At 38.7% G+C, this 20797-nt stretch overlaps 1 long non-coding RNA gene across 5 annotated transcripts in view; it reads left to right on the forward strand.

The window, feature by feature from the left end:
* LOC111926150 (uncharacterized) overlaps positions 1 to 20797 on the forward strand; it is a 151382-nt gene that overhangs the window by 6654 nt on the left and 123931 nt on the right. For 2 of the 5 annotated variants that reach the window (XR_015283672.1, XR_015283673.1), the window contains exon 3: positions 5010 to 5851. The exons of 2 other annotated variants lie outside the window; for them this stretch is intronic. This is a non-coding gene — a long non-coding RNA (uncharacterized LOC111926150). Of the gene's footprint in view, positions 1 to 5009; positions 5852 to 7881; positions 9705 to 20797 lie in introns of those variants that run through there. One more of the 5 variants, XR_002862718.2, reaches the window with a different exon arrangement.

Consider the following 20797-nt stretch of genomic DNA (forward strand, 5'->3'; position numbering starts at 1 on the left):
CTGTGTGTGGTCTCTATTCTTCTTTTCCTGGCACAGATCCTGTTAAATATACAGAGAGTCAAATGCTTGTTGTGGCCTCCCTGCATGGTGGCCAGCTGGAGAGCCATGGTGTAACAAAGCACACTTCTCCCTGCAGCCAGTTACCTCTGCAGGAACTCACTGGGGACACTTGAGACCTGCTCTGCTCTCACTGACTGCAGCCCAGCAGATATATGGATATCTCTCTCAACACACTGCCAAAGGGGGCTTTTATGAGCAGGCAGGGAAGATTTAGTATTGAACAGGTCTGTCGGTGCCATGGTAAAGTTATCTTCATCTCCACGATGAAAAGCAATGGTGCATTTTGATGTTATTTCAAGTCAGGTTACTTTTGGGTATTTCAAGTAGATGAGCTTGAAATTTAATAACAGAAAACATTTCCTGAAAGTAGATGAGGAAAAGACATCCAATAGTTACCAATTTTTGGATGTTGTGGAGTATATGTAGGGATATAAGAAAGTAAAAGGAAAAAATAAGGGAGAAGAGAGGAGCGCTTTTGTGAGAGACTGGGTCAACTGGGAAGATGCTGCTAAATGGTTTTGCAGGAGCTACTGTCACTGGACAAATTACTCAAGTGTAATTTGCAGGTATAGCTGATATTTTTTGGCATTTAATGTATTACAATTGCTGCAAGAAGTGCATCTTTCTATGAATGCACCCTGCTACCAATTATGAATTTACCTCAGAAGTAAAAAGCAGGTATCAAAATGAGGGCAAGGAGGAATTTAAGTGATATGGTAAAAAAAATTCACAGAGGTACCAAGATTTCTGCTGTATGTTCTTGAGTACACATCTTCCTACTTCAGATGTCTGGGTTGTGGATTTCTTTATTCAAGAATGCCTGGCCATTGACAGTTTCCCAGTTTCTCAGTATCTACCTTTCAAATTTAAAATGAGATCAAGAATTCAAGAAATCTCCTCAGAACATGTTTGTTGCAGCTCATGCTGATTTTGACAGCTCCCACAAGGAAAGGGGATCACCTTCTCCCAGTGCATTTATAGACATATCCAAAATGCAGTTATTCAGGCAATTTTGCTCCTCAGGGTATCCCGGTGTGTTGATATGGGAGAATCTGAGATCTTTTGCTGCAGCAGATTGCTGTTACTTTTCTTAGCAGAAAATCTCTGAACCCCAGATTTAAAACTTCAGTGATGGAAGGCAGAAGAAACATAAATCTTCTCTATCAAATAAAGAATTCCCTGAAGTATGCTGTGAATAACAATTGTGTAGGAAGAGACTATCAGGGAATGAGAGGGATAAGTGCTTCTGAGGAAACCAGGAGCCTTTACAGTCTGAGACTGCTCCAACAATAAATACGCAATCAGTTCAAATTATATGGCCAGCTCTTAAATAGCGTCAGTGTATTTTGGCACGAGGGACGAGTTTAAATGCATTAAGCTTTTCAGTGAGTAGTAATAATATGGCATTAGAACATTAAGAACAGGATGAGCTTTGCCAAACCTTTGCTTTAGCTTTTTGCCTAAAGGCATGTTTAAAAGGTAATTTCAGTGTGGTTTTAACTGGCTGCAGTGCTAACCCAGGAAGGGAGAGGGAAAATCTGCAAGGGCTCTTGAAGTTTTGAGATCTTAGATTTTTGGATTACTGTCATAGTGGGATGCAGCTAGATTGTTATGTGAGCAGAACTTTGTTGCAGCTTGCATGTCTGTAAAGTGAAAGGAGTTTCCCAAAAAAACAAGAAGAAACAAAATAATATCTGTAGTACTTGTGTGCATATGCATGAGCCAGAACCTTTTATAGAGCAAAAGATAGCCCCTGTGCTCAGTACCTGTTAATGCTCCAGACTCTGTGGCTCTGCCACATGAGGCCCTCTTCAGTTTTACAAAATACCCTATTAGTCATTAGTTGCAGGCAGGACCCCAGTAACCTCTGGATCTGATAGTGGATAAAAGCTATGATTCATCAGATGGTTAAACACATGAAATCTCTAATGAACAGAGTCAAAAAGAGACAGAAAAGGGGGTTATGAGGGGGAAGGCAGTCTGGCCTTCACAGCACTGTGTCAACTCGATGTTGAAGGGAAGCAGTTTCCAAGGCATTTTGTAGCCAGAATCTAACACAGGCTTGAGGCTGTGATTCAGAATGGCTGGCACTAGCCTTGGGAATACTATTCCAGAAAATTCTTAAATTGGAAAACCAAACCTCCAACTGAGAACATGTTTTGACCTTTTATTTTTCAAGTGTTCCTGTTTGAGAGCACAGAACAGGCTTGTCGTCAGGTTCTGCCATCAATAGTTGTCTAAGGGCAATCACATCTGCTGTTGTGCAAAATTTCAAATTAATGTTCTACATTTTAAAATTTAATCAAGTTCAGGTTGTGATTTGGTTTAGTTCCAGAGTGAACTGTCTTGTGACCAATGTAACTGTTGACTGCTTTTGAATCATGATATCAGTGGATGTAGTATTGCTGTCATTCAAAGTAATTTCTATGTTCTAGTCATCTCAAAGCTACACTCAAAACAATTTCTCCAAGAAACATTTTCAGAAAATCAAAGTTAATATTTTTTTTCTGGCTTAATGAAAATATTGTAAACTTCTTAGTTAATGGTCCCCCATGGAATCTCTGCATTCAGCATTTGCAGATGTGTGTACCACAGCTTGAAGTGTTTGTACTGATTGGCAGCTTCTTCGGGTGTTGGTTTTTAAGCTGATTTGAATAAACTACTCTACCAAGGCTTTGAAATTTTGGAGAGGGATCTAAAAGCCACCTCAACAGTGGTGTTATCAAATCAGGTTTTCAGCCTGCACACTCAGCAAAGGAGTACCAACACCTCCAGGTTTTATCCATTGAGATCAATTACTTTTAATGTAATTTAATTTAATTTAAAGAAGAAATTAGAAGAAATCGCAGCACTAGTTTATTTATTGTGATATCCAGATATCGGGTGTTGTATTCTGACTGTTGTATTCCTAGTTATTCAACAAAATGAGATACTTTTGTTGTCTTGAGGAGTTTTCCTACGTGCGTCACCACACTAATGGGCAGGCTTCACCTGGGGTTCCTTTAGATAGACTAAACAAAATTTTCAATAACATTGGCAGAGCAGTCCTTGGGACATAGAGTCAAAGACTTCTCATGATTTCTAAAATTATTCTGGACTCTTCCAGGATGTAAAACTCCATGGAATTACAGGTCACTTTGGAGCTGCTGAGGCCATGTTGTACATAGAACTGGTTTTCGGGTACCTTGGACTTTTTAGAAACTTTTCCATTATCTGAAGGTGAATTCATGTGGAATTCTTGCATTAAATTCTGGATGGATATTTTTATAATGTCTAGATTCATGTCAATTACTTTTTTTTCAGAAAGCTGTTTTACCTGAGAGAGCTCAAGCCTTAGTCAATGCCTCTGCAATCTAGAGATATTAGATATTTCCTTTGAATTCTAATCCAGAGAATAAAATATCAGTGTCTTTTGCAGTGTTCTATGGAAACATTTTGAATTACTGCTTCTGTGTTGAGGAGCCCATAGAAATATGTCCCTACAGTCCCAGAGCATAAGAGAATAAAACAATAATCAGAAAAAGAGATTAAACTATATTGCTCTCCAAGCCTTAACTTTTCATTTCTCCACTTTGAATTTAGTGTTTTAAAATTGCTTTTTTAGTGATATCTATCAAAGATCACATTTCTACATCTATCTATCTATCTATCTATCTATCTATCTATCTATCTATCTATCTACCATGACTGGTAAATCAAGTATGCAGACACTTGATCTGAAAAGAGAACATTTAGATATTTCATGGCCTATTCAGTACAGCCATAAGAACATTTAGTATGAGAACATATTGTTCAAAGCTGTAAAAAGAATAATATATCACATGAAATGACAGAATAAGGGCATTAGGCAGAATCAATATAAAGAATGAGGAGGAGAACATGCCAGAGATGATGTACAGATACCAGAACTCTGCTGTAATGGAATGTTTTTTGCCTGATAAACACAGTACAGAATTTTCTTCCATGAGATCTGGATTACTTTCCTTTTAATTTTTTTTCTTTTTTTTTTTTTTTAACACCACATCTGGGTAGAAGGGATGTTTTTTGGGAAAAAAAGCTTATTTTTGTTGGAAAAACATCTGATGCCTTACACAGTAAGGAGTCTTCTGTAGCTATACGTCTTGTGTGACTGTGACCTCTTTGGGGCAATGTCTCTTATCTCCTTCAGTATGTAAGATATACCTTATACAGTGGGGCTTTGTTCATCATTGCTTATCTTTTGCTTTGTCTACATTGAGCCTTTTAATGAAACATGGAGTCTGCTTGTTTGGTGTGCTGTGCAAAGAGCTGAGACAGCTTGTTCCAAAAGAAATGTGTAAAACAAATTCCCTCTTGGGGCCTCTGAGGTTTGTTCTTTCTCAAATGCTTCTATTTTATTTAATTCCTTTCAAGTAAAAGCATGAAATAGTTCTTTATGCATGAAGAAATCAGTAGCTTTCTGGATTTTAACTTCAGTGAACAAAGATTTTTGCACCCTTTTTTGTCTCGCAAATGAAGCCAAAGCAATTGTATTTCTTAGAACATATTTTAGAACACCCACACCTTACCCTGTAATGACCTGGAAATGATTGTACAGGTGAAAGAACCCACGTGAAAAGCCTGAGTTTCATAATGATGGTAATAACAGAAATTCATGTGTTTCATAGGTATGTGGCCTGTGAAAAACAGCAAATTGCAGATTTTTCATGGTATTTTGTTTTTACAAGCAAGTCATTGAAAAAATTCTCTTTAAATCAATTCTTCTCTAGTTTTGTCCTAGGCTATTTCTTAGCAATTATGTTCTATTTTCCCTCAATTAATCTGAATCCATTGAAAGCAGTTCTAGGCTGTTTGCATCTGTATTCTCTTCTTGGGAAGAAAAGCCTCTTTTCACAGCTTGCCACCCAAGTTTTGGCAAAAGGTGAAATTGCAGCCATGAAAGGTCTTTTTGTCCTCCAATTTTGTTTCAGGTACATGCTTTCTGCTCTAGGACACTTGCAGAAGTTACTGATCAGCAAATGGTGCATCAGCTAATTCAAACCTGGAGATAAAATAAGCAAGGCAACAGTTTTTGTGAGTGTAAGAGAGATGAAATCAAACAGGCATTGAGGAGGTTTCAACGACACTCAAACAGGTGGAACAATGGCTGCAGCAAGCAGCCCAGTTCAAGACAAGGGACAAAGATAAGCAGTGATCTGTTGGTGATGGGTGAGCTCTGGTGAAGTTGGTTTGATGCCTATTAGAAATCTGCTATTGGAGAGATTTAAACAAATAAGGAAACAAACTCTAAAAGCAGAGATCTCTGCGATGTGTTGAAACCCTCTCTGCAAATGCCACATTCCTCTTCCTGGAGCTGCAGTGCTCCCAGTGTAATAGATGACAATGAAGGCAGAAGAGCAAGGAAGTCTTGAACTTCTGTACAGCACTGCTCTTCTCTGCTTTGTCCTCATGCCATTTCAGTGCTAGCAAGGCCAGTCCTCCTTCTGAAGATGTTGGCAGAATTTTTCTCCTCCCATTTCTTCCAATTTGAATCTTCTCTGGAGACAAGAGGCATAACTTCTGGAGGAAGGGAGAAATGAAAACACATATTTGGAAAATCCTTCACAATATTCATGAAGTTTTTAAAGAGAAGACAAAGTAATGAGAGACAAAAGGGTGAGAACCTGGTGTGGACTTGAATATATTCCTGGGAGGAATGTCCCAGTGGATGCTGAAGTACTGCATGAAATAAAGGATATCTGCAAGTGATTTGTTATCTAGTATGCAGGATTGAGCTTTATTCCACTCAGTGATGTATGTGTAAGGACACCTGGTAAGTGGAAAATTTTAAAACAAGAGAGTTTCCAGAGTGTTCTTTCAGATATTTTTTGCCTATTACCAATTGCCCAGAAATTGTTTCCTGCGTGTGCTTTGTTTTTAAATGCATAGAAATAACAATTCACTTTCCATATCTCCATTTTGACAATTCAGAGAGAGGAAGAAGGTGTGCAAGGTACAAGGTACAATCTAAATTGTTTAGTACAACAACAAAGATTTAGAGTCAACTCTAAATCTGCTCTTTAGAGCTTCTCAAGTGCCAGGTACAACATAATAACATGAACTCATAAGAGGGCATGAATGAAATAGGAATGTTGTCACTAATAAATCTGGGCTATCTGTCCCATTAAGATTAGAGAAAGTTGTCTTAACTGTGGGTATCTGTGTATCCTACTTATAGCAAAATGGCAGATACAGAGTTTGGAGACTTCCATCTATAACAATATAGTAATATTCCTGCAGGAGAAACATAAAGCATCTTGGGAAGGCCATTGTGTATGCAGTTGGTACAGGTTTTTAAAGAAGCTTAGTTTTCTGATACACTTAATGTCATATAACCCTGAAGAGAGCGGGAAGGAAATACATCCCTCCAGGTGTTATCCAGGAGAGCTTGTTCCTGGTGACATTACAGCTCCTGACCTAGAAGCTGCTGTGACAGTAGAAGGGCAGGCTGGTGACAATCTAATAGAAAAAGCACAGTTTGTCCAGAGAAAGAGTCTTCCACATTGAGATTTTCAAGGCATGAGGCTTTTCCATTCTTCATTGACCAAACTGGGCACAGAACATGTGCAGCACTTTGTCCAAAAAGTTCTCCTGAGACACAGAGGTGGCTTTTATGTTAGTTCCAATTATGTTGGCAGTACATGGTGTTTATGAGCAACAAGATTGCTGTAGGACAAGAAATGTTTTTAATGAAAGTGCTTAGTCCCTGAAGCAATGGTTTTGTGATTGCCTGGCAAGGACATCTCTGCCCCAGAGCTTTCCACTGGAAACCTGAAAAAATTCTGTGAGTGGTAAATGCTGTAAAAGACTTGACTTTTGCTCAGTTTTTAGGGATTCTGTGCTTTCAAAGTAAGCAATGTTTCTTCAATAATATTATGACACACAGAAGAACTGGGAACAAAATGATCTTTATTTACTGGCTGTAGTAATGTGACATGGGCTGAGGTTACAGCCAGTTACACTTCATCCAGGGGCTCTTACAGTTATTGTACAAAAGCTTTATCCTTGCTATCATCAGGATGGTGCTGAATTAAATTTTTCCTATTCTCACAGTGTTGCAGCCAACAAGGCCTCTATCATTCTGCCAGACACACTGGAATTGTATTGTGTGGTTTAAAGCAGATTCAATGAGAACCTTTAGTCCACATAGAAAATTTAGATTAGATTTATTCCAGTCTAAACCAATACCACGGTGCGAAAAACCAGAGTAAGCAGGTGCATGTTTGCAAACTGAGCACAACATACATGAGTTTACAAAGTATAAAAAAACAACAAAAAAATCCTATCATTTTACTGAGGCTATATTTACAGGCCACCAGGCACTTTCCTCTCTCCTGAGAGTTTGGAGATAGTCTTCAAATGATCCTTAGCTTTACAAGGCATAAAAATAAACTTGGAGCTAATACAGGCAGATTCCTGCCAGGATTTTTCTTCACTCTGCCCTACGTAACTATGAGTGCAAACCAGGGCCAAAGTTTTTGGCTGTGAAAAGAAGATCTTATGAAAACAGTACCACAACATTTTGTTCAGGGTGTGTGGCCACAGTCAAGTTAAAAGAATAGCATCAGTATTATTACAATAAGCTGTCTACACAAAGAATTAGCTGAAGTAAAATGGTAATTTTTTAAGAGTGAACATTTGCAGTAGGACTGGTCTGTATGTTCAAGAATAATTATTGCAGTAGATGAGAAAATGAAGGATCAACCACTGTTACAGATTCCTGAATGTTACAGTTAAATTCCCATCTCTGTGTATGAACTTGTTCTGACAGAAGAGAGAGAGGCAGGATTTCTCCTTTTTCAGTTCCAGGTAATGTAAGAGCAGCTTGCTGAAGACCAAGGCATTTTCCAGCCTGCAGATATCTGAACCTGTGTCCACCAGGATCCGGCAAGCACATCCTTGCAGCCACATGTCATAACAGTCCTCTTCCTCAGGGATCTGCTGTGATAAGGTGTGCTAAGCAATGCACAAGTTTCCCCCTTACCTAAAACAGCAAGAAAACAACTGGGAAAGGAAAGGTCTGTACTGCTCCAGAAGAGTAGCAGCAGCTCATGTATCTCCAGGGCCTTTTTCAAATGTTGGCATTTTAAGTAAAGAATTTGTTCTTCCACAATTAATCCAATCCTATAAACAACCAGTATCTAAATCTGGTGGATAATTCTTATTCTACAACACAGGAGAATTCAGAAACACAGGAAAAAAGACAAATTGGGTAAAAAGATTAACCATAATGATACTGTTCAGGGAGAATGAATGACTGTAACATGGCCCGAAAAATCCGATACTGAAAAAATGAGTTTATTTTGTATCACAGTGATATCCTCCACAAAGAAACTATTTCCTGATGTGGCAATTAGTTACAGTGGAATAAAGGTTGCGCATCTAAAGGGTTGTCTCAGTGGTTTTCACTGAACTATTTCCTAGGGTGAGTAAAAAAAATATCAAGCTGGTCCCATCCTGTCCAAATATTTGTTGTCCAGTTTGAAACTGTGTTTCCATTCTTCTTAGAAACATCTCATTTTTTTAAATTGCTTTTCTTTTTTCTTTGCTTTCCACCATTAAGACCTTCTGGCACTAGAACTTTATATTACTGAACGATTAACAAGGTTGAATGTTCCAGTCCTTCCACATAGCAAAAGGCAATACCCAAATTTGCTTCAAGCTGCACAGGATCACAGAGTGAGTAATTTCTGCAGAGTGTTCTCTGGCTGCTGCTAAACCAGCAATGAAGCAAGCTAATGTTGACTAGACACTTTTCACCTGCCTGCCTGAGGACAGACACACCAACACTTTCCTAGAACCAATAATATTTGGATATCTGACAGATGGAAATGTTCTGAAGATATGTGGCAAACTGCCCATCAAACAGGCAGCTAAGTTTTACTGATATCAGGATTTAAACCCACATGGACTTTTGCAGCAGCCCCAAAATGCTGCAGTTGCAGAAACACAGCAAGAAGCAGGCTTATTAGAAGAATACTAGAAGAAGAAGAACACTAGGCTGAGAAGAAGGGTGGGAAGCAGCAGCACTCCTGAGCACTTGGAGGCAGAGAAGAAATGAGGGAATGGTGGGCAGCTGGACATGCTGACTTGAGCCCAGAGTGATCTTCTCTTCCCCAGGACTGTCCTCGGCTTCCTTCAGCAATGGCAGCTTTCAGAAGGACACTGCACAAAACCCATCCTTCAATCAGGTTAACTTTTCTCATTGCTACCTATAGCAGTAAAGCCATAGGAAGATCTTGGGGTAAAAAAGCCATGAGATCCCACTCCTGAAAGAGTGTACCAAATATGCCTCAGTTTATGGAACAGCCGTGGGGATCCTGGTGGGACTAATAGTAATTGTTTGGCCACATGCCTGGGAGAAAAACAGATTAAAAAATTGTTACTTTTAAAATAAACCAAGAATTTACATCTCTTTCAAACTAAGCCAAAGCTCTTTGAAGCACAGAAAAGTCAAAATAGGTTTTTCTATGGTTTCCTCTCTTCTCTCATTTCAAGGCAATGTTTCAGTTAGCTGAACTGTACTTGGTACTTGTATGGATAGGAGCCAGCTGCCAAGAATCTGTAAAGATTGACAGCAACTGGAGAGGAAATTGGGAGAGGAAAATAAAATCATGCTTCCTCAACATTTTTAATGAAGCACAGCAAATTTAGAATGACAAATGCATGTAGAGACTTGTTATTCAAAAGCCTACATTAGTCCCCAGACTAGAGGAATGGGAAAATCATAATTTATTTAGAGAAAATTATCTTGTGAAATCATTTAGGTCCTGATTTATTCAGATAACCCAAGATGGTTTTGGCATCTGCAGTTATTCTTGGCACAAAAGGACCCTGGCCTGGTTCATAACTCCCATTGCCCTCCTAGCAGATATCTTTTATGGAAGCAACAATATTTTTGAGGGAGTTTCATGGTCTGAGGAGCAGTCAGGGAATGCTCCAAGACAATCATGTGTGAGTTGAATAGTGTGGTGCCCCCTCCAAAGTAATCACAGTGCCATGAACAGTGAATGTCCTGAGTTAAAATTAATTCAGAATGGTTTTGCAAATCAGTGTGATGCCCTTCACATGGTTATACACACCAGCAGCAGTTGCTGTAGCTGCTAAAAATCTGTGTTTTGTTTTACACTCAGCTCTTCTGGACAAAAAGGAAGTCATTTACTCCTTATCTCAATGGTATTGGTTTTGCAGACTTTAATTATGGAAGAGATTTCTTGGAACAGGGTTTCAATCTCATGGAGGCTGCAACATGGCAAGGAAACTGCATTCATCACCTTGGGGATGTCACCTCCTGTGTCTGGTGGGGTGAAGGCGTCCCCGTCCTTTTGAGTTGTCCCTGGTGTTTGGCTGGAAAAGGACTGCACCCCATCAGCGGCTTCTCATATGTTCTTGTGTACAGTTGGTACAAAATGCAAGGAGAAAATACAAAATGTCCAAAATAACCTCTAGAACTGTCAAATTGAGCAATTATCCCTCAATCACAAAACAGTTTATTTGTGTGCTCAGGGCTTTTGGTTTGTGCTTTAAGGGTTTGAGTCCACTTCCAAAAGAAGCAGAGGGATGCACCCACTTTTAACTGCTGGAGACAACAACTGGGAGAATTAACAAAAGGAAAGTGGAAAGAAAAGTAAACCCAGGAAAATACTCTAACAAACTGATCACTCCTCTCTACTGTTTGTGTAAGCACAGCCTAAAAAAGCTCTCCAAGCCACATTTTCAACAGGAAGCAATGAAATTATTCTATTGACATTCAGACCATATCAAAAGAACTTTTTCTGCATTTTCATGAGGGTTTGTTTTTCAAAGGAAATATTAATGAAATGTATTGCAAACATAAGGCCTGCTTCTGCTTGAACTTTTTCTGTGAGCATGGATGTGTTCCAACACTGTTAAAGTAAATGGGAGGAGTATCACAGTGACAGGATGGGTCTGGACCCACAGGAAAATCCAGCAAGTACTGGCAAGCTGACAGAGGAGCTGTGCTTAGTAAGGTCATTTGTAACCACTCCATGATGTGTGCAGCTGTGCAGTAGCTCTGTTGCAGAATCAGATCTATAAACCAGACACTATAAATATAGTGTACTATATTTGTAATATAAATATTATATATATATTATAGGCCACTGCCGGGAGAAGAGGGTTTTGAACTTTCTGGATTTGATAATTTGTAACACTTAAAATGGTTGTGCATTATTTCTCCAAACTGTAAAATTGTAAATTATATTATTTTATAGTTATTATCATATTTATTTAGAGGTATTATCATGTTTCTTGTGGTTCTTCTTACGGTTTCTTATCACAGCCATGATACTAAGGAGCATTTAGAGGATGTACTTTGGTCTCTGCCTTTCCAGAGTGTTATTTAGACTTAGTTTTCAATGGGTTTTTTGCTAATTAGAGATGCAGATACGAATTACGGCACATGGGCTATGTCAAATACTTTTGAGTTCAAGCATGAGACTCTGACTTCAGGGGATGTTAAATGAGTTACTTTGGCCAAACGCTGAAATTTCAGTGTTTTCTTGTGAAGTGTTGAAATGCAGGAATCAGTCCCAGATCAGATCCAGTTCTCTTGACTGTTTTTCATCCTTGGCTCAGCCTTTGAACAGCTTCTGTTGAACATACAATGTTTGCTACCATCTCCAGCATGAACAGAGTTGGCTAATTTCTGCGTAGTTGTAGTATGAACAGTCTGGAAAATGAAATTCAGAAGTGAATATTCTTTTTTGAGTTGTCAGACTACTTACAAAAACACAGCCTTGTGTGAAGAAGTGGTGTTCCATAAAAATAAGCACATACACTATGAACTGTGGTTGGCAATATTTAATAAATGCTGTGGTTTAGGCAAGGAACATATGTTTTGTGTGAGAGATTTTCCTTTAGTCCTAAGTTAAACGATGCTATTTCTTGTGGACTTTCAAGAAGAAATCTGTGCAGGATTAAAACTTTCTATTGTTTGCTATCTTTTTCCACCCTTCATTTTCCCTGAAGAATGAGCTTCAGAGTGCCTAATTCTCACTTCCAGACAAATTAAGAAAGGGAAAAAAAAGCCCTTTTTTTATTACAGATATTTTGTAGCTCAAGTATTCATACAATAGAAGCATCAGCTCAGAGAATTTGGAAATCTGAACGAAATATCTGCTAAGAAGTGAGCAACAGTAATCAACTAGCACATTATCTGAAAAAGTAAATTATGTGTCCAGCCAGACTAACTATGTTAAAATGAGTGGCAGAAGAAGATGTTAAGATTTTTTCTTTATGACCTTCATGGTATGTGTTGATTTTTTTGGCACTGCCCCAGGTCCCAAGTGTATGCAGTTGAACAAGGGAAAAGGCAGGAGATTTTATTGACTCATAATATGGCTTGCTGTAGTGTTCTGAGAGAAAACAAAAGGCTTATGTTAGCTATAAGGTACTGTAATATATATTTAACTGGTATAAATTATAAGGTTGTCTCTCCTTAAGAGTGTAACATATAAGGTTGTTCCAGAGAGAGTCTGAAGTGAAAAATGATCAAAGCACTGTCCAAAGCAGACAAATTCATCAAACCAACCCAGTTATTAAAAGAACACAAACTTGTGTATGAGTTATTTGCTCCTGCTCAGTTTGAACAAAGGCTGCTAACCATTTCCAGTCTGAGATGAAGGGTAATTTTGTACTGAAGACAAGCACCATGGCACGTGATGGATTGCAGAATGGATCAGGTAACTTGATTCAGTTTTTCTCCTTGATACTGTTTCCAGCCAAGCTTTCTGAGAGGCTGAGAAGCATCGTTTTCTACAACAGTTGGGTTCATTTTGACTTAATATACTGTGGGATTAGTATCAGTACAGATAACTTCCAGAAATCAGGCTTCCTGTATCTCTCTTCTGTCCTGAAACTTACCTCTTGGTGTCCTTGAGCACCAGCAGAGCTTGATACAGCGGATGCACCAAACTGTCATGGTGCGTGACAAGTTTTGTGCATGGACAGATCACTGTGTCAGGTCTTTTGACATTGTTCAAAATAGAAAATCTTCTGTCAGAGGGAAGTTGCAACATCACTTCTGGGCTTTGATGGGTCTTTACAGTGCCTTCAGAAGGAGGCAGCAAAGGCTGAAGACTGGAGTGGAGCCGCTGTGTAGCAGCTTGGTGTGTCAGAGACCGGCTGCATGGGGACAGCAGTGGTTGCTCTGGGACAGGCAAAGGGCAATTCCATGAGACCAGACAGAAGGCCTTGGTTGTGTAATGATGACTCTGGGGTACCAACATCTTAGATTCTCATAAAACCTATGTTACCTCTTCCAAGCATCAAGAAAATAGTACTTCTTAGGAAAAACTGTAATTTGTCCCATGCACTAATAATTTTTAGACTGGAATTGATATGTGACCAAAGTATAAGGGGCTCAGACATAATCAGTTAAATAAAAATCCTGAAGTAATACACACAGTGTATATACAAGTGCTGTAGAATTTGCCAAGCTATCTAAAATGTAGCTTAAATGGGTTATGAATACCTAGGGTGAAATATTGGCTTGCTGAAAAAGTGGGAATTCTGCCATTGATCTCAGCAAAGCTAGAATTTCTTTCTCTTTAGACTCCCTCCGCTTTTTATTTTAATAGCCATTCTGCTTACTGATTGCATGCATTTATATTTTACATGGAGAGGTTGCATTAAGTCAGAATATAATATTTCACAATTGGCAAGACACCCTCCATCCTGCAACTGCAGTTAGTTGCCTGTGGGGAAGCAGCGAGTGGCTCAGGGCCAGCACACTGCAGTATCGAGAAGGGGTTACAAGGGAAGCAGAGCAGCCATGGAGCAGAGAAAGAAAGGGGCCCCTGCCTTGCATTCTTCTATGTGAGAGCCAGGAAGAAGCTGCAGCCATCTGTACTCCTAGATGCTTCCTTTATGAAATCTGCAATGTAAAACTGGCTGCTGCAGGGGTCATTCAGGCTTTTTTTCCCCCCAGTCATTATCCAGCATGGGCTGCTGCTGTTTGAATCTTCATCTAGCCCACGCATTGCATATGTTGACTGTGGAGCTAGAGAGCCACTCCTAAAGCTGAGAGTGAGGTGACCTGTGCTCCTGCTGCCATCTTTTACATGGGGTGTTCCATGCACAGTGTGTGATGCATTGCTGCTGACTAGGGAAACACAGTTTGTAATAATAATAATAATAGCTGCACACAAAACTGCTTCTCTGGACAAAGACTGGCCTTCCAACTTACTGGAGCAAGGCTCCATCTCTTCCTTCAGCAAATCTTCCAACCTAATAATCCTTATTTCTTCGTAGGGGAAAGAAGAAATCTTTTATAAGGTACAATTGGTATGCTTATGGCTCATGTTCCTCTGCTAGCTTTAGTTAACCATTTCAAGGAAGCTTCCTCTGAAGACAGAAGGCTTTCAGGGGGCAGGCCAGCCCCTCAAAAGCAGTGCCTAGAATGCTTTGTGTGTCCCTTTGCTCACACCTCTGGTCCCAACAAGGCTGCAGTCCTCAGTGGCATTGCACCATATCATGCAATATTCCCAGTCCTCCTGGAATGCTTTTTTTCTATATAATTTATTCAGCTTTTTGTCATATATTATCTGTCTGACAACTCGACACCTATAAAAATTTATAAATTTGTATTAAAACCAATACTTGATTATGTCAGTGTTTATGAGGCTTCCCATGAGTCCTATATTTTTCAGCTGAATCTAGCTATGGTCCCTCATAATAATAATAAAAGAGGCCATATTTCACCATTTCTCAGTTAACATGACTCACTGCTTGCAATTACAGTAGCTACCAGCTAACACTTTTGTTGACTTTAAGGATTTGCTGCCTTGTAAGGGTCATTGCTGAACTAAATACACAGACATTTATTCAGTGGGCCTCCTTAACTGGGCTAGAAATAGCTGTGGGTGCATGTTTCCCTTTTCAGAGAACAATGTCTAACTACAGTTGTTCAAGCAGAAGTGTGTAGTTACTCATCGTGAATGTGTAATTGTGGGTTTATGTACTGATAATGAGAAAAAATTGACACCACTAGGGCCTTTGTATTTGCAAATGCTCTGGATATAAACACCAACTGAAAAAACAATAAAGAAAACAAAGCAAATATGCTTCTTCCTCCCACAGTAAGGCTCTTCTTATTTCTGTGCCTTACTTGTCTGGATCAGCCTTAAGTACTTCATTCTGGGGCTTGATGGAGAATTTGTGTGGAGTGTCAGCTGCAGCAGTCATTGTCTGCAAGGGGAGTGTTTCACCTGAAGTTAATATTTTAGACTCTGGTTTTGATATTATGCAGTTCTTCTATCTTCATTATGCAGTTTTTAAAGCCAAACTAATGTATACAGTAATCATAAAGACTAGTTAAAAGCATCATCACTGAGTGTGGGGGATTTCTAAGCTTCAACACTAGCAATGCTAACATTCTACTGCTGCCAGGATAACAGCAAGCTGTACAACATGCTTGCAATATAAAGACTCTTACATCCTAGGAATTATAAAGATGTTTTAAAAAAATAATCAGGGAAATAACTTTTTATATAGATAATGATTTACATAAAATATAAACCACATCATCCATGTTTTCCTAATTCTATGAATAACATAATTACTACAAAGGAAGGACAGGAAGGTACACAAATATGAAACACAGGAGTAAGTTTCTTTTAATTCCCATTTTATAACTTCTCATAACATAGCTATAATATTTCTGTAATATGAGAACTCCACAGGGGTATTTTTTGCTGGTTTGAAGGATGCACTTGATAGAAGTTGGTTCCAGAAGTTACAGCTGTACATAAATTTAAATGAATATGTAACATATACACAACTTTTAGCCAACAGTTATATAGCATTGTAACATGTTTTATGGAGACATAAAGCTGTAATGATTCTTGAACTTTTTGTTCCTTCTGTATGAGATTGTATCTCCAGGAAAAGAACAGATGACTTATGCCTACGTTTAAATGATTCTGAAGTTATAAATTTAACAGATGTAGATAACACCAGTACTACTCCCCAAAGATGTTTTTCATGTCTCAAAATACCTTGAATGACTTAATTGCCTCAAGATAGTGATGTAAATGCTGTTCAGAATGATAGGTTATACTTTTTCCAAGTCAAATTAAGTCTCACTTCTACAGAAAGCATTTATTGCATTCACAAACCTTGAGATTGTTTACAACAATAGTATGTTGCATTTTGGCAAGCCCTGTAGGGCATATCTCCATAGCCTATGCAAATGCAGGGATCTAGAAAATGAACCAAAAGGGGAAAGAAATTGATAGTTTCTATAAGTTCTAGTGCATTAAAGCAATCTTAAAAACCTGTTCTGGTTGCCTTGCCAAAAATGTGGGCAATGAAAGGTCAGTGTTTTTGAAAATGAGTCTCTGAATCATATAAAAGTTGGGATATAGATCCACAAGAGCAATTAAAAATCATGTAGGCCAGGAGAAGGTTACACCTATTGCAATAGAATGATTAGACCATCTTGCTTTTTTATTCAAAGAAGGATTTGGAATCTGTAGATTACATTTTAAAAGCGTATTTCCTAAGTGTCAGATGGTCAGGATGTTGTAGTAAAATTTCTACTTTTAAGATTTCAGGAAAGGAGTTGAATGCACACTTTCCTTGCCTGCACAGCGTAGCAGTGCAGGAGTAGCCCTGACTCCTGGGTATAGAATATAAAAAAGCCAGGATTATTTATTTCTCTTCTTTATCCTTGCAAATGTCATCAATTTTGAAACTTGTCTTTTACTTCTTTTGAAGTAAAGTTCCTCTGGTGAGGATATAGCAAGAGCTGGTGGCATTCCCTCATACTGATGTGTACATCAGAGATAAAATACAATTCACCCCAGCTCGTGCTCTCTGTTACTCTCCTTCCTACAGTTAAAGAGTTTCTTCATGGCTGTGCAAAGGCTTTAAGGGATATGTGGATTACCGTGCAAAGCTGACTTGTAGTCTAGATATATCATTATCAAATACACAATTTACTTTATGAACATAAATTGTGTTCCTTTATGGAGAGAAATAATCAAGTTAGTGTGATTACATTTTATAAAATATAAGGAACTAATTTCAAGGTCAAGATACAAATAGCCTTCCTTTTAATAATTTTGCTATTAGAGACTTCCTTTATTTTTATTGCAGTGTAATTGTTAACTGGAGACAATTTTAATTTAAAATACAATCCTATTTCGCCAGGCAAAAACTAGAAAATCACTATTAGCCACTATGCTTCGTATTTGCCAGTAAGAGCTTGTAACATCTCCACCTTGTGGCTGTTCATCTGAGTGATGAGTTTAGGCTGCCACATCTCACACCACGGGTATTTCGGCTCAGGGGCTCCAGGTTCTCTGAACATACATTCCATACATTGTGAAGTTCTAGCTAAGAGATTCTCATATTTTAAAAAATACATATATTTGCATAATTTAGATTAAAATAAATCCTTGATTCATACTTTTTATTGGTCATTCTTAATTTTAGTATTTTAAACAACATCAAAAATTAAATTCAGGGATAAGAAGCTACAGGAGCAATAAACATATAGGTTAACTAAAACTGTTCAACTAGAAAAAAAGTATTCCTTACATAAAAATGCCATCAAATCAAATAAGATGACCCAAGGGCTGTGTCAAGAAGAGGAATTATTTTTCAGTCATCAAAATATTTGCAGATATCCTCATATTTTATGAAAATAGTATATATTACACACAGTAATTCTCACTCTGTGGAATAGGAGAATATAATTGCCTTTGTTTCACAAGGCTGGAAAGCCAGCTGAAGAAGGAATGTGTCCTTTCGTAAAGTCACAGGGAGAGACAAAGATGGAAAAGAACGGTAGCCCAGATTTTCTGTTTTAAGTTTATGGGGTATTACTGTTAGATCTTCCATTTCTCATCCTGATTTACTGGTATTAACTCAGCACTAATTACAGAAGTTGAGCTGTGGTTTTGTTTCCTTTTTTTTACCTGTTCCTTTTTTTACTTGCAAATGTAAGAAAAAGGCCCTTTGATATTTCTGATATATCCCCAGTCCCAGTTAGCCAGAAGAATTAAGGCATAAGCTCTTTTGTGATGTTTTGTCACTTCCTGCACACCCCAGAATTTTAAAATGCAAATAAGGAAAATAAGTAAGCATAATTGTTTTATCCAGGTTGTCTAAAATGCCTCAAATACTTTGGCTTGATATTCTAATTGAAGGCATCCCCACCTCTCATTTCCAATAAGGAGACTTCTGCTATTTTACTTTTATATTTTCTGTCAGGGCTGATTTTTTTCCTTGCCTATTGTGTATTTATTCAGAGAACATTCAGTTCAGGAGGACTCAAAGGCTCACATCTCCTCTAGCTTCAGGCACCACAGGTATCAACAAAATTGCCTCTAGTCATAAGTCTTGAAGTTAGATTATTTTCCTATCTGAATAGACTTCCATAGGCACCAAAACTTATATGGTGCAATTCTTGGTGGCAGCCTTGCAAAAGCATCAGTTTGAGTAAACTATGGTTCAGCAATTTGAAAGCTGATAACAAAAAATATAGACATAATTGAATTGTCCCAGTGAGTGTGTAAGATTTTGAATAGCTGAAAATGCTCAGTAATGACAGTCCAAACTGGTCCAAAGTGTCATATGAAATGGCACTCCATGGGGAAAATACTGAGAAGAGATGAAGACTTGGAGAGCTTTTGTGAAATTCAGAGATCACCAGAGATATAACCTGACAGAGGAGGAAAGGAAGAGGTTTTGACAACAATAGCAAGTTTATAACATGCACATGTAATCTGTGTTTCCTAAACAGGAGGAGTTTTGAGCTGGGGAAAAAATGCTGGAAGGAGAAGCTGTGAGGATTGTGGCTGATGAGGAAAAGTGGTCAATGTGGCCAAAATGGAACAGACTAATCTGGCTAAATATAATGTTTTCACTATAGGTGTCAACATCTGAGCTGGTCATCCCAGCCTTCTCAGTGGGACATTCTCAATAGGAAGGGCATATTCCTCACTCATAACTTCACACTACTGCTTCCTGTTTCTTTTTCTAATCTATTAAAAAATTAAATTTAAAAAAATCAAAACAAAAAAACCCAACTTCTTTTAGAAAAATACTCTTTTTGAAAGAAAATTATTGAAATAATCATGGACTTTACAGGAAGTACAAAAGAGACACCCTGAGGGCTTGGTTAATACCCCATGAAGTAGTAATATAAATTAAATCTTTTCCTCTATCGACTACTAAATTAATATATAATGGTATCTCAGCTAAAATATCTGAGGAGTCCTGATTTTCAGAGGATCCAAATTGTGGTCTCTTGTTGCCACTGGAGATGAATAAATCACACGGACACAGGTCGAGGTGTGGTGAAAGGAAGAGAGAGTTTATCTTTCCTCCCAGGATTTACAGGTTTCTGCCCACGGCCAGGGATTGGATGGTAAGGATAACACTTTCTCACTGCACTGGCCATGAGAAATGTCCATCACAAGATGTGTAACAGAAGGAATGTATACCTATCTCTATGTTTACAGTTACTGTCCTGGGAAAGTCTTACAAAACTATATCAGCAAGCTCAGAAGCTGAGTTTTCAGGGTGACAGTCTCTTTTCAGCAGCAAAGGCCTAGAACTTTTTGAAGAACTTCAGCCCCAGAGGTGAGGTTGCACTTGCCCTGGCTGCCCTTGTCCCCAGAGGTGCCAGCTGCACAGCATGCTGCTATGAGCTGTCAGAGCTGCTCTGCTGCTCAGAGCTGTCCAGACTATTTCAGTCTTCTTAAAGATAAGGTACCGATGATAGGAGACTGAGCACCATGACACAGTTGGATTTCAGAAACAGAATACACCAAATAGAAAATGTGCTTCTGGTGTGTGTTCCTTCATGCTCAGTAAGGTTTTGATCATAATGTGGTGACTAGTCCACAGCTGCCCTCCTCTGCCAGCATGATTTCAGGATGCCACTGGATTAAATAACAGAGCTTTGAAGGGTAGAGCTGCTGAGGGATGGGTGGGAAAACTTAAAAAACTTAAAAGAATTTCTTCAAATAACACATTCAGATCCTTATTGGGAAATAATTGGTCTGGAAATCAAACTTCAGTGCCTCCTTGTCTCAGACGTTTGCAATGCTGAAGGAAAACCACACCTTTTAAACGTCTGATCTGCTGAATTTCAGTGAGGCTCCAATGAGCTTTTGAAATGTTAAACTTCTCAGCATTTTTTCCAAGAGGGAAACTTTCACCCCATTTTGTTTGAAGAAGTCTGCCTGTGACTAATTAAAAGCAGCGTGTGCCATGTGTTGCAACAGTGCCATTGTTGCCAAGGCCCCTTTGGTGGTCCTGAAGACCACAGGCATTTGCCTGCTGTGGGCACAGGCTGGCCAGGGCTGGTGGCTGCAGTCCCATGAACAAGGGCACTCTGGCAGCCCTGACTCGGGGAATGCTGTCACTTCAGCCAGCTGGAGCCATGCCTGAACACTTTCAAACAGGACACATGCTTCAACCCAGGAAAAGCTCTGGCTGACACTTGCAGATCCACTTGCTATTACTGGGATGAAGATAGTGTGTTAATATGCTTCCACAGGACAGAATAAAGTTGATGTTAGTGCCAACTGTAATTGCTTAGCCAAACCCTGATCAAGTTTCACTCATCCTGTGGACTGAGAAATGCTTAGAATGGTCAAAACCTAAAATGTTTCTTTTTATCAGTGAAAGCATCTTAATTAGGTTTTAAGGGATTGTGGGCTGTGTGCACATACAGACAAAA

Source organism: Cyanistes caeruleus, chromosome 2, assembly GCF_971803275.1.
Source record: "Cyanistes caeruleus chromosome 2, bCyaCae1.hap1.1, whole genome shotgun sequence".
Classification (NCBI taxonomy): domain Eukaryota; kingdom Metazoa; phylum Chordata; class Aves; order Passeriformes; family Paridae; genus Cyanistes; species Cyanistes caeruleus.